Genomic DNA, 12,573 nt, shown 5'->3' on the forward strand with positions numbered 1-12,573 from the left:
AACAGTGCTTGGCACATAGTAAGCACTTAAGTACCATGATAATAATAACCGGTACTAAAATTATTACTATTATTATTATTAATGGTGTCCAATATATCTGCTGGAGTTGTGTGAAGGGATCTTTAAGCATTTTGGAGTAAGGGGTACCTATGGGCATAATCTTTCTACATTTACAAAAGGCCTTTGATAAGGATTCACCTAAGAAGCTTTAAAAAAAGGGATATATAGTCCTGAGATTAGAGGGGTGATCTACAAAAGACAAAAGCTGGCTATACAATGGAAACCTTTTCCACTTTCCAGATGGAAATATCCTATATGGGAGCATTCCCAGGGATTGGTGGATATGTTTAAATATCTTTACAAATGATCTGGAAGAAGGAGAGTGCATTGAAATCTCCATGTATGCAGATGACACTAAGTGCTTCCAGGTGGCAAATGTAATGCAGATGAGGATAAAGTGCAGGAAGAACTGGTAAAGCTCAATGACTGGGTTGAAAAATGGCCAATGAGCATCAGCATGAGTAATTGCTAGGAATTATGCCACGGGAGAAACGGTTTCATTTGCAGCTACTTGGTGGTAGGGCCACAGCTGTCAGATGGGACTTGGGAAAGATCTCAGAGTTATTGCTCACTGGGAGCCTAGTAGTAGAAAGAGCACAGACCTGTGAGTCAGGAGACTTCGGTTTGAGTCTACGCTCTTTCTCTTTCCTGCTGTGTGACTTTGAGCAAATTATTTAACCTCTCAGGGTCTCTGTTTCCTCATCTTGTAAAATGGGGACTTGGGGTGCAAACAATATTTGGGATAGGGATTGGGTTCGATCTGATTGTCTTCTCTCCCTCAGCACTTAGCACCGTGAATAGCCTAAAGAAAGCATGTACTAAATATCATTATAACAATAGCTTTTATTATTCTCTTGATCATCAGTCCAATGGTGTCAGTAGCCAAAAAGGCCAATTAGATGCTGGGCAACCTCAGGGAAGGGGAGAGAAGTAGCATGGCCTGCTAGATAGAGCCCAGGCCTGGGAGTTAGAGGACCTGGGTTGTAATCCCAGCTCTGCCACTTGCCTGATGTATGACCTTAGGCAAGTCACTTCACTTCTCTGTGCCTCAGTTTCCTCATCTGTAAAATAGGGATTAAGACTGTGAGCCTCATATGGGACAGGGACTGTGTCCAACCTGATTATCTTGTACCTAACCCAGTGCTTAGTACAGTGTCTGGCACACAGTAAGCATTTAACAAAGACCGCAGTTATTATTATTATTATCTGCTTGGTCAAATAAGACGACATTGATGTGGGAGGCTTTGCACATGTGGGGGTGTTGTCCCTATGCACTACGGGGCTGGTAATTCCACCTGGCACAGCTGAACTTCTACGCATAGGTAATGCCTGGCATACCATGAACCTATGCCACAGTATTAGCGTTTTTCTTGGTACACAGCCATTGCAGGAACCTACCAACAGAAGGCTTGAGAACTCTGAAACAGGTTAAACCCAGTCCATGGTCATCCCACCTGCTTGCAGCCTGGCCCCGACCCCAAGCCCAGCTCCCCATTCGGTTTCCATTCTGAGTTCTACGTTCCTCTTCTCTTGCGAAGTAGAAAACTACCAGACTCATCCCCTTATTACACAAGGCAAACCACATTTCAAAATGAAACTCTAATTTGTTCTGAACTCACATTTTAAGATACTGAGATTTGGTAGTATCTATATATTCTATAGAGGTAAACAGATTCTGAATCCTAGCTTTGAGGCCTAGCACTTTCCAAATTTCTATTCCTCTTTAGTAGCATTCTACTGTTCACTGGGCTCTTGCGAACTGTAAAATACACACTGAAGAAATCAATAAATTATCTTAAAAGGAAATTGTTGGGGTGCCTTTAGGAGATTATTCCTTCTAGATTATATGATGGAAAATTCAAGAGGAAAACTGCTGTTATATATCTATCATAAATCAATGCTTTTCATGGAGCACCTACTGCATGCAGAGCTCTACACTACACAATCAAACAATGGTATTTATTGAGTGCTTACTGGGTGCAGAGCACTGTACTAAGCACTTGGAAAGTACACTACAACAGAGCTGGTAGATGTGACCCCTGACCAAAAGGATCTTGCGATCTTGCAGTTTACAGGGGGAGACAGTCATTAAAGCAGAGAGGGAGAGGGGAAAGAGTACAATGTAAGACTATATAAGAACTGTAGGTCTGAGGTGAATACCAAAGTACTCAGGGGTATACAGTCAAGTTCATAGTTGACGCAGAAGACAGAGTGGATGGGAAAATAGTGGGGATTGTGTCTGTTTATTGTTGTATTGTATTCTCCCAAGCGTTTAGTACAATGCTCTGTACATAAGCACTCAATAAATATGACTGTCTAGAGAGCTTAGTTTGGGAAGCTCTTTCAAAAGAAATGTGATTTTAGGAGGGTTTTGAAGTGGGGAGAGTGTGGGCTGTAAGATGTGAAGGGGGAGGGAGTTCCAGACTAAAGAGAATAATAATAATAATAATGGTACTTGTTAAGCATTTACTATGTGCCAAGCACTGTCCTAAGTGCTGGGGTAGATAGAAGCTAATCAGGTTGGACACAGTCCCTGCCCCATGAAGGGCTCACAGTCTCAATCCCCATTTTCCAGATGAAGTAACTGAGGCCCAGAGAATAATAATAATAATAATAGCATTTATTAAGTGCTATGTGCAAAGCACTGTTCTAAGCGCTGGGGAGGCTACAAGGTAATCAGGTTATCCCATGAGGGGCTCACAGTCTTCATCCCCATTTTACAGATGAGGTAATTGAGGCACAGAGAAGTTAAGTGACTTGCCCAAAGTCACACAGCTGACAAGTGGCGGAGCTGGGATTTGAACCCATGACCTCTGACTCCAAAGCCCGGGCTCTTTCCACTGAGCCACGCTACCCTCAAGTGAAGTGAAGTGACTTGCCGAAGGTCACACAACAGACAAGCTGTGGAGTCCGGATCAGAACCCATGACTTTCTGATTCCCAGGCCTGTGCTCTAACCACTATACCATTCCAAGCTGCTTCTCAATATGGAAAAGGGGTCAGTGGCAAGATAGAGGTACAGAGAGTAGGCTGGCATTACAGGAGCAGAGTGTGTGGATTGGGTTGTAGTGGGAAATCAACAAGGAAAGGTAGGAGGGAGAGCTGACTGAGTGCCTTAAAGCCAACGGTAAGGCTCTTCTGTTTGATGTGGAGGTGGATGAGTTACCACTGGAGGTTCTTGAGGAATCGGGAGATGGGGACTGAATGGTTTTTCAGAGACATAATCCGGGCAGCAGAGGAGAGAGACGGGAGGAAGGAGGTCAGAGAGGAGGCTGATACATTACTCAAGGCTTGGAAGTGCTTGGATCAGCATCAGAGCAGTTTGGATGGAATGAAAAGGTCAGATTTGAGAGTTGTAGTGAAAGTAGAACTGACAGGCTTTTGTGACAGACTGCATGTGTGGGTCAAATGAGATAGGTGAGTGGAGGATAACGCCATGGTTACGGGTTTGTGAGGCAGGGAGGATGGTGGTGCTGTTTCCGGTGATGGGTAGGTTGCAGGAGGACAGTGTTTGTGTGGGAAGATGAGGAGTTCTATTTTGGACATGTTAGGCTTGAGATAATTGCAAGATACTTGAGTAGAGATGACCTGAAGGCAGGATGAAATGCAAGCCTGCAGAGAAAGAGAGAGGTTAGAGCAGGAGAGGCAGATTTGGGAATTAACCATGTTGAGATGGTAGCTGAAGCCATGGGAGAAAAATGAGTTCTCTGAAGGGGTGGATGCAGATGGAGAATTGAAGGGGACCCAGAACTGACCCTTAAGGGATTTCCACTGTTAGAGGGTGGGAGGCAGAGGAAGAGCCTGAAAAAGAGAGTGCTAATGAGCAGACAAAGACATAGGAGGAAAACCAGGAGAAGATAGTGTCAGTGAAGCCAAGTTTGGATAATGTTCTGAGGAGAAGATGGTGGTGCATTGTATCAAAGGCAGCTGAGAGAATAAGGAGGTTTAGAATGGAGTAGAAACCATTGGATTTGCCAGGAAGGAGATCATTAGTGACAGAACAGTTTCTGTGGAATGGAGAGGGCAGCAGCCAGACTGCAGTGGGTCCGATAATTGGAGGAGAGGAAGTGGAGACAGCAGATGTAAATGACTCACTCCAGTTGTTTAGAGAGGAAGGATAGGAGGGAGATGGTTCATAACTGGAGGGTGTTGTGGGGTCATGGCAGGTTTTTTTTTTTAGGGTAGTGGGCAGATGAGTGTGTTTGAAAGTAGTGGGGAAGGAGCCTTTGGAAAGTAAGGTGTTGTAGGTTTGTATTTGTGCATTGAGAGAAGGTAGACTGGGTGTGGAGACCAAATGGGGCATGATGGCTTGGGATAATTGGAAGGGGTCGAGAGATCAGAGGTCCCTGTGGGGATCAAGACAGATTTGTGAAAGGGGTGGTGGTGTGCAAGAGAAGGCAGGTGAGGAAGTTGCTGTCACAGAATTTCAGAATTGGTGAAGGTAGAGATTGTACAGTGACTAGAGATGATAAGATTGAGCATGTGTTCAAATTAAGATTGAGCATTAAGATTGAGCAATCTTAAGATAAGATTGAGCATGTGTTCAATGAGTGGGTGAGGTGGGGTGGAGTGGAGCAGGACTTCAGTAGAGTTGGGGAGAAGATCATCAAGGACATCCACATGGATATGAAAGTCCCTGAGGATCAGTGTGGCAATGGAGAAAGAGGGAAAGAATGTGAGAAAAGGGTCAAAATAGATCAGAAAGTTGGAGTAGGAGACTGGGGGATGGTAGATGCCCGTGACTAATAATTGGAGTGGGAGGTAGATGTGGATGATATGGACATGAAAGTAAAGAAAAGAGAGGGATGTGGGGCAGGGTGTAAAAGCAACGGCATTAGGAAGAAGAAGGAAACCAAGTCCTCCCACTTTCCCAGCCAGTCTTGGGGAGTGGGATAAAATGAGGCCCCCTAGGGAGAGGGGGGTGGGGGAGACAGTATAGAAGGGACCACAGAAAGCCATCTGATGTCTGTACAAAGAAATCTGTTTTGGTCTTGAAGATCCTCCTTCCACTTGCCTGCTGTATGCCCCTGGGAAAGCCACAACTTTTCAGTGCCTCAGTTTTCTTCTCTATACAATGGGGATCCTGCTGTTCCTGCTGTTCCTCCTATTCAGACTGCGAACCCCATTTGGGACAGGGACTGTGTCCGACCTGATTATCTTGTATCTACCCCAGTGCTTAGTACAATGGTCAGCACATATTAATTGCTGGAGGAAGAGGAGGAGGAGGAGAAAAAGGAAGAAGAGGAGGAGAAGATTTTAATCTCTCCTCTGATACCCTTCCAGTGTTTAGTAAGTCTATTAAATTCCTTGTAGCACCCTGTTAATGCCTCTTTTGTTTCATTTCAAATTACTTTCTGCCTTCCTTGAAGGTGTTCTGCAGCCTCTTCATTTTCTCTTAAAAACAAAATGAAAAAAAGCCCTTGGTATTGTGGGTGATTGGTAAACACTGGCGATTGTTTATGAGAAAAAACAGCAGCCTCATTGAACTCCAGGCACCAGAGGTGAACACACAATGGCATTGTTTTCATCTTTTCAAGGAATCTGGTTGCCTGGTTGCCACACAAATCAGCCAGAGTCAAATAACTTCTCCATTGAGAACTCCTTTACTAAATACCAGGGCAAACTCTTGGGAGAATAAGGTCCAGGGCAAACAATTGCAACTTTTTTCCTCTTATGAATAAAGATAGGAAATGGGACTTGATCAACAAATCCAGATGAATTTGACAGTCATAATAACTATGTTATTTGTTAAGTACACCAAGCACTAAGCACTAGAGTAAATATAAGATAATCAGGTCAGGGAAGGCCCTTGTCCCACACAAAGTTCACAATCTAAGGGGAAGGGAAAACAGTACTGAATTCCCATTTTCTAGTTGAGGACACTGAGGCACAGAGAGGTTAAGAAACTCATGCAAAGTCACAGACCAGGCATGTGGGAGAACCAGGATTTGAACCCAGGTCTCCCAGTCCCATTCTCTTTCCATTAGGCCAAGTTCCTCAGCCTATCAACTGAACAAAGAAAAATGAGGTTCAAATTCCAAGAGGAGAAAGCCAGTTTGGATGGTTATAACACAGAGGAAGCCTGTCTACTTTCCTCTTTGCATTACCCTGGTATCACATATGATTACTGTCAGTATCTCTGACTTGGGCAACAGTCTCCCAAGCTTGGGTCCTGGAAGTCCACAGAGGATTGAATTGTTCCTGCCGCTCATGAACCTCAGAGACAGGCTCGGTGGGGCAGGACCACAGAACAACACAGAAACAATGAACAATGGAACACATGTATTCAAACAAGTGTTGTTTACTAAGAGATGACATAAGGCAGCAGAAGGTTTCCCCTTTTTCTTCCCAGCACACCCTAATCTATGATTTACCTGACCATGATTTTAGCTGAGGGGCGTAAACTCAGCATTCCAGCGATCATCCATGTGGTAGTCAATCAACCAACCAATCATATTTTTGAAGCACTTACTGTGGGCAGTGTACTGTAGTAAGGACTTGGGAGACTACAGCATAAAAGAGTTGGTGGTCATCAAAAAAAAATAAGGTTTGGGGCGAGAAATGAGGCTTAAGATAGATCCATAGGTATAATACTATGTAACAAGTGCTGTATTGAACACTTGGGTAGATATAAGATAATCAGGTTAACTACAGTCCCTACACCAGATGAGGATCATAGTTAAAGTAGGAGGGTGAACAGGCATTTAATCCCCTTAGTACAGATGAGGAAACTGAGGCACAGAGAAGTCAAGCAACTTGTCCAAGGTCACTTAGTAAGCAAGTAGTAGAACCAGGATTAGATCCCAGGTCCTCTGACTCCCAGTCCTGGGCTTTTTCCACTAAACCTCTTTGCTTCATGGTGGTTTGCCTTGTTGACTCAAACCAGAATTGTTCAGAGGTATGATTTGGGATTAGATAGATAGAGCATGGGCCTAGGAGTCAGAAGGTCATGGGTTATAATTCTGGCTCTGCCACTTTCAGCTGTGTGATCTTGGGAAAGTCACTTCACTTCTCTGGGCCTCAGTTACCTCATCTGTAAAATGGGGATTGACAGTATGAACCCCCCTCGGGACATGGACAGTGTCCAACCCAATTTGCATGTAACCTCCCCAGCGATCAGTATAGTGCCTTGAACATGGTAAGCACTTAACAAATGCCATAATAATTATTATTATTACTATATACAGAGTATATCTGAAAGGAAATGAATCAAATCAAGAAAACATAACTGGAAGATCTAGCCTAGAGTCCTTAAAATCCTGACTGCACTAGTGCCCAAAGAAAATTGGGGCTGGCATAAGCAGGGGACTTGGTTTGAAATTTTTCAAATTCATATTCACATTTTCCATCTGCAAGGTTCAAAGTTTGGAAGTGATTATGCTGGAAAAATCTAGCCTGGAAATATAAGAGAAAATGTTTAAGGTGGAGAGATTCTGAAGGTTTGGGGAAAATTTTAATTCAAGGACCCAAAACTCCACAACAACAGAACAGATCAAAGAGTATCCAAGGAGCCAAATGGTTTGAATGATTTCCTAGATTCCAAGTTTCCACAGAGACTGGGCCACAAAGTGCAGAGAAGGGCTGACAGCAGCAACTGTGTACTCCCCCTGCCTTTCCCATCACTGTGGACAGCACCACTATCCTCCCTGTCTCACAAGACTGTAACTGTGGCATTATCCTCAACTCATCTCTCCCATTCAAACCCACATATTCAATCTTTCACCCAATCCTGTCAGTTTAACCTTCATGGCATTGCTAAAATCCGCCTTTTCCTCTCTATTCAAACTGCTACCATGTTAATCTGAGCACTCAACCTGCCTTAACTATTACACTGGACTCACTGTTGACCTTCCTGCCTCCTCCCTCACTTCACTCAGCTGTCTGGATTATTTTTCTACAAAACCATTCAGTCTCTCAAGAACTGGTATTAAGCATTTACTATGTGCCAAGCACTGTTCTAAGCGCTGGGGAGGTTACAAGGTGATCAGGCTGTCCCACTGGGGGCTCCCAGTCTTCATCCCCATTTTACAGATGAGGTCACTGAGGCCCAGAGACTAATAATAATGATGGTATTTGTTAAGCGCTTACAATGTGCCAAGCACTGTTCTAAGCGCTGGGGAGGTTACAAGGTGATCAGGCTGTCCCACTGGGGGCTCCCAGTCTTCATCCCCATTTTACAGATGAACTGAGGCCCAGAGAAGTGAAGTGACCTGCCCCAAGTCACCCAGCTGACAAGTGGCGGAGCCGGGATTTGAACCCATGATCTCTGAGCCCCCCCCATTTCTCCCCCTCATCCCCCGCCCTACCTCCTTTCCCTCCCCACAGCACCTGTATATATGTTTGCAGAGATTTATTACTCTATTTATTTCACTTGTACATATTTACTATTCTATTATTTTGTTTTGTTAATATGTTTTGTTTTGTTGTCTGTCTCCCCCTTCTAGACTGTGAGCCCACTGTTGGGTAGGGACTGTCTCTATATGTTGCCAACTTGTACTTCCCAAGTGCTTAGTACAGTGCTCTGCACACAGTAAGCACTCAATAAATATGATTGAATAAATAAATGAATGAATGAATGACCTCTGAGCCCCCCCCTTCCCATCTCCCCCACCCTACCTCCTTCCCCTCCCCACAGCACCTGGATATATGTTTGCACAGATTTATTACTCTATTTATTTTACTTGTACATATTTACTATTCTATTTATTTTGTTTTGTTAATATGTTTTGTTTTGTTGTCTGTCTCCCCCTTCTAGACTGTGAGCCTAATGTTGGGTAGGGACCGTCTCTATATGTTGCCAACTTGTACTTCCCAAGTGCTTAGTACAGTGCTCTGCACACAGTAAGCGCTCAATAAATACAATTGAATGAATGAATGAATGAACTTCTCAAGAACTTACTGTGGTTGCCCATCTACCTCCACATCAAACAAAAACTTGTTACCATTGGCCTTAAAGCACTCCATCAGCTTGCATCCTCAACCTCGCTGCTCTCCTACTACAACCCAGCCCGCACACTTCTCTCCTCTAATGCCAAACTTACTCACTGTCCTTTGATATCATCTAGCTCACCACCAACTCCTCACCCACATCCTGCCTCACCAACACCCTCCCTCTTCATATGTGACAGATGTTCATTCACTCACCCTACCTTCAAAGCCTTATTAAAAACAACCTCCTCCAAGAGGCCTTCCCTGACTAAACCCTCATTTCCTCTTCTCCCGCTCCCTTCTGTGACACCTTTAAACTAGGATTTGCATCCTTTACTCACCCCACCTTCAGCACCACACATATGTACATATCTGTAATTGAATTTATATTAATATCTGTTCCCTCTGCCTCTAGACTGTATCTGCCTCTGGACTGTAAGCTTGTTGAAGGCAGGAAATGTGTCTACCGACTCTTTTATACTGTACTCTCCCAAGTGCTTAATACAGTGCTCCTCACATAGTAAGCACTCAATAAACACAGATAAGTGATTGGGTGTGAGCCCCTCACTGCTCCCCTCCCACCCAACTACCAGGGTCCAAACTTGCGAGAGAGATGCTGCCCCCCTGGCCACGTAACTCCCAACAGTTCCTGCTCTAGCCTGGGAGGGCCTCAAACAGTGGCAGTTTGAGGGCTTGTTAACTTTTAGGATACTAACAGCTGCAGAAGGGAGACTGAAATCCTCCTCCTTTCGTGTTTATCAGCATGCTTATCTTTGATACTTTTGCTTGCTTTTCCTTATTCACCAATTTCTATGCCCCACTCTTACTCTTACTGTATGTCTAGAGCACATTCTTTCCCTGCTCCAGGAAAGTACTGCACACATAATAGATGCTTAATGAATATCGGTACTAACTAAATTGCGCCCTTGCTGAATCAACCAATGGTATTTATTGAGCCCTTACTGAGTGCAGAGCACTGCACTAAGCACCTGGGAGAGAACAATATAACAGAGTTGGCAGACCCATTCCCTGCCCACAGTTGAGTTTATAGGAAGCCTAAGGTCATCATTAAGGCAACTTATCACGGTACATACAGTAGTCCTTCTCTTTTGGGACAGCATGAGGCCAACCAAAAATTATTCAGTCCAGTTCCTGCATATTTTGGAAGAGCCTACAGTTAAGCCAGAAGTTTTTGGCTAGATAATAATAATGATAATAATAGTAATAATAATAATAATAATTGTGGTATGTGTTAAGTGCTTACTGTGTGCCAGGCACTGTACAAAGCACTGGAGTGGGTATAAGCAAATCAAGTTGGACATACTCCCTGTCCCATGTGGGACTCACAGTCTCAGTCCCCATTTCACAGATGAGATAACCGAGGCCTAGAGAAATGAAGTGACTTGCCCAAGATCACACAGCAGACAAGTGACAGAGCAGGGATTAGAACCCATGATCTTCTGACTCCCAGGCCCGTGCTCTATTACTCTTCCCCAGATCTACCTGGACTCCTGAGGAAATTAGAACCACAAGGGTTAGTATTTGAGCAACCACTCCAGTAACAGGCAAATGCAGGCTATCCATTTAAACAGAGAACAACACTGTGCCACTCAAAACTTGAGAGTAAGAGGTGAGTTTCGACTCTCATTTAGCCCCATGCTACTCAGTATGCAAGTTAAGATTTATACTCTGAAATTCCTGAATGACTCTGGGGAGAGGGGACAGGCCTGGTTTGTAACTAGGAAATTTCAAAATTTCACTACAATGACCTGGAAGGTGTTTTAAAGTGTCACTCACATCAGAGAATGTCACTTTCAGATACAAGAGAAGCAGCATGGCTTAGTCCACGGGCTTGGGAGTCAGAGGACATGGGTTCTAATCCCCCCTCCGCCACTCGTCTGATGTGTGACGTTGGGCAAGTCGCTTAACTTCTCTATGCCTCAGTTATCTCAACTGTAAAATGGGGATTAAATGTGTGAGCCCCACGTGGGACAACCAGATTACCCTGTACCTACCCCAGCACTTAGAACAGTGTTCAGCACATAGTAAGCACTTATTATTATTATTATTATACAAGAACTGGAAATCAAATAACAAAAACAGAAATGAAGTGAAATTACCCCTTTAAAAATACACCTACCAAAAGTCTGAATTTTGGTAGCTTCTGGAATTATTATTTTTTTAACACTGCTACTTCTACATCAAGACCACAACAGATTTAATGTAACGTAAATTTTCAAATGTATATTTTATGTAAAAATCTCCAATGATGTCCTCCTAATCTACTACTTTCTTGTAACAGACTACTAATACAGGAAATGGCACTTAAGTGACAATTATCTAGTAGTATTGCTTTAAAATCACGTTTAAATTGAAAAATGTACTAGCAGCTCTTTTATTACAACTGACTTAGGAGGGGGAAAAAAAGCACACAACCCAAGAAATGACACCCATACCAAAAGTGATTTTTAAAGTGTGTCTTCTACTGAGTGTAACTTCAGATCTTAAAATTATACATATTAGTAAATACTTAGAGAAGATAGGTTCCACCATTTCCAGGATGTTTCATAGGTATTTCAAATTAATGTTTTATGATTTTACTTCTATTTATTCTGATGACTTGACACCTGTCCACATGTTTTGTTTTGTTTTCTGTCTCCCCCTTCTAGACTGTGAGCACGTTGTTAGGTAGGGACTGTCTCTATATGTTGCCAAATTGTACTTCCCAAGTGCTTAGTACAGTGCTCTGCACACAGTAAGCACTCAATAAAAAGGATTGAATGAATGAATGATTTCCATGCTCTCCTTTCTTTAGGAATTTCAGCTGGGGCTACTAAGGGAACTCAGTTTTGTTTTGTTTTTCCTTTGAGACTCTCCCTGATAATGGTGTTAATAGATTTTTTTCTCACCTTTTAGAACTGAACTTAGTCAGTACCAAATCAGCCAGTTTTCACTGCCACTTTCCTATTACAAACTCCACTGAGTAAAAGTGACCAGATTTTCTGGGCCCAAAGTGGGGTAGGTGGTAAGGGTCCTGGGAGTGGGGGTTTTGGTGAATGGGGACAAACGGACCAGGCATGAATGATGGGGAAGTGAGGAAAATGAATTAGAAAGATAAAAATAGCAAAGGGAGATGGAGTCCTCTAGACTCTAAGGCCTGTTGTATTGTATGATTCCAAGCACTTAGTACATAAGTACTCAATATGAGCCACTGATTGAGACAGAGAAGAGACAGAGACACAGACAAAGAGACACACATACCCACAGAGGTGACCAATGTTGGCACTTAAACCAGACACCCAGATGCATGTGACATTACTCTGGCTCTGCTGTTTAACTACAGCAAAACACAATGACATCAAATGCAACATTTTACAAAAAATTACTTTTCTTTTGTATTTGTTAAGTGCTTACTATGTCAAGCAACTGTTCCAAACATTGGGGCAGATACAAGCCAATCAGGTAGGACACTGGGATTTTACATTTCCCCAATCCTCAGTTCAGCTAACTAGAAGCAGGATGGCTAGTGAAGAGAGCATGGGCCTGGGAGCCAAAAAGTCATGGGTCCTAATCCTGGCTCCACCCA

General features: G+C 43.3%; 1 protein-coding gene across 2 annotated transcripts in view; it reads right to left on the minus strand.

Moving 5' to 3' along the window:
* The window catches only part of AGPAT4 (1-acylglycerol-3-phosphate O-acyltransferase 4), a 167,372-nt gene that overhangs the window by 46,113 nt on the left and 108,686 nt on the right, over positions 1 to 12,573 (minus strand). The gene's annotated exons all lie outside the window — the stretch shown is intronic.

This window comes from Tachyglossus aculeatus, chromosome 2, assembly GCF_015852505.1.
Source record: "Tachyglossus aculeatus isolate mTacAcu1 chromosome 2, mTacAcu1.pri, whole genome shotgun sequence".
Classification (NCBI taxonomy): domain Eukaryota; kingdom Metazoa; phylum Chordata; class Mammalia; order Monotremata; family Tachyglossidae; genus Tachyglossus; species Tachyglossus aculeatus.